The sequence below is a fragment of the Helianthus annuus genome, chromosome 3, assembly GCF_002127325.2.
Source record: "Helianthus annuus cultivar XRQ/B chromosome 3, HanXRQr2.0-SUNRISE, whole genome shotgun sequence".
In the NCBI taxonomy this organism is placed as follows: Eukaryota; Viridiplantae; Streptophyta; class Magnoliopsida; order Asterales; family Asteraceae; genus Helianthus; species Helianthus annuus.
The window spans coordinates 4,306,577-4,308,694 of NC_035435.2; the positions used below are offsets into that span (position 1 = coordinate 4,306,577).

At 40.2% G+C, this 2,118-nt stretch overlaps 1 pseudogene; it reads right to left on the minus strand.

Moving 5' to 3' along the window:
* Positions 1-1,282: 1,282 nt before the first annotated feature.
* Positions 1,283-1,425, minus strand: LOC118490787 (annotated as a pseudogene).
* Between the last annotated feature and the right edge of the window lie 693 nt (positions 1,426-2,118).

A 2,118-nucleotide genomic window follows, 5' to 3' on the forward strand; every position in this document is an offset into this window, starting at 1 on the left:
TCTAAGGGAGTCTTAAATTTAAGAGCTTTTGTGGGAAGCCGATTTAGGAGATACACAGAGGTTGCAACTGCCTCCGGCCAGAAAGATTTAGGTACCTGAGATTCAATTAAAAGGGCTCGAGTCATTTCAAGAATAATACGGTTTTTCCGTTCGGAAACACCATTTTGTTCGGGGGTATGAGAACAAGAGGTTTGATGAATTAATCCTTTGGTTTTAAAGAATTGTTTCATGGATGTATTGACAAATTCCCCCCCATTGTCGGATCGAAGGATTTGGATTTGGGTTTGGAATTGAGTGTGAATCATAGCATAAAACGTGATGAATTTCTCGTAAACTTCGGCTTTGGTTTTTAAAAAATATACCCATGTCATGCGAGTGCAATCATCCACGAATAGTAGAAAATACCGAAGACCCTGCCCCCCCATCACAGGAGCAGGACCCCACACATCAGAATGAATTAGTGAAAAAGGTGAAGCAACTTTCGTATTGCTAGGTTTGAATGGTTGTCGATGGCTTTTAGCACGAAAACAGGTTTCACAATCTATTTTCCCATTTGAAGGAAAGAGTTTTGGAAACAAAAGGTGCGAATAACCAATGGATGGGTGTCCCAAACGTCTATGCCATAGCCAGGCTTCCCGATTTTCGGTTCCATGTGCCAACATCACAGTACCCTGTTGAGCCACTTCATCCACGTAGTACAATCCTTGGCGCTCAGTACCACGTCCAATAATCACACCCGTCCTGATATCCTGTAGAAGGCAGAAAGTAGGATGCATTAGTACCGTGCAATTTAGCTCTTTGGTAATATGGCTAATTGAGAGCAGTTTGTGCGATAATGATGGAACATAAAGACAATTTGATAATTTCATAGTTGGTGAAATTTCAATTGTTCCTCCTCCTTTCACTTGCATTGTTCCGTTGTTTGCGGTATGGATTTGAGTTTTTTGAGGATTGGACATTGACCGTATGTCTAACGGTTCAAACGTCATGGTGTCAGTGGCACCAGAATCGAATATCCAAGAACTGTTTTTTCCATGATTGATTTCCATTTTTTCCTCTTTTGATTTTTTGACCTTTTTTTGATTTTTTTTGAACTTTGTTTACAATAACAATACCAGACACTTACCGAGCGTACTTGATAAACAATTAAGTACGCCGAAAGTAAGAGATACGTTGTCTAGGTACCGCTATTAAGCAAGCAACTGACCCAGCGAATTTATCAAAATACGCTGGATACTTGAACTCGCGTTCAAGATTTTCGTTTGGAATACCGTCGGTAGGAGTGAAGTTATCTTACCGGCGTATTTATTAAATACACCGGTAACTTGAACTCGCGTTCAAGATTTGGGTTAAGCAGATTTATGCAGCGTAATTGTGAAAAAAGGATACTACACTTGATCTTAGCCAAAAAGCCAAGAAAGGTAATTATCAAATACCTAGCGTATTTATCAAAAATGTTGGTGGGGTTTTTGTTTTGTAAAGGTACTGACAACCAATCAATGTCGGTTGGTGGAAACACTTTTTTCCAACCAATATCACCTCTCCAAACAATTTTCCATATATTATTTATCAAAGACCAGTAGCACCGTCCCTTTTAACGAGAAAGATAAGAAACGACGGAACGATTAATAAATGGGAAACAAACAACCGACGGCAGAGACCGACGGTAGGGTTGGTGGTTTAGTCGTTACTGCCCGTTGGATCCGACGGAAACCCTTTTTTCAGGAGACTAGCGGCGGCGGCAACGGTGACGGTAGGGTTTTTCTTTCTTTTTTTTTTGGGGGGGGGGGGGTTTGAAGCGAAGAAGAGGAACTGATTCGCCGGAATTGTGATCGATTCGCCGGAACTGATTTCCGGTATTTTTCGAGTTTGATTTTGTTGTCGGGTTTGGTTGTAGATGATGAGCAGAGTGTTTGAGAATCAGAAACACTGCTCTGATACCATGTTGTTTGGTATAGAGAATGAACTGATTTAGGGTTTGAATTGTATTGAGAATTGTATTGATAAAATGTTTGTTACAAGAATAGGGTTACACAAAGATGGTGTTTATATAGAACACCATATTACACACTAGCCCCTATACTATTTTTCTTCTTCTTTCCGACACTTCTATTGCAG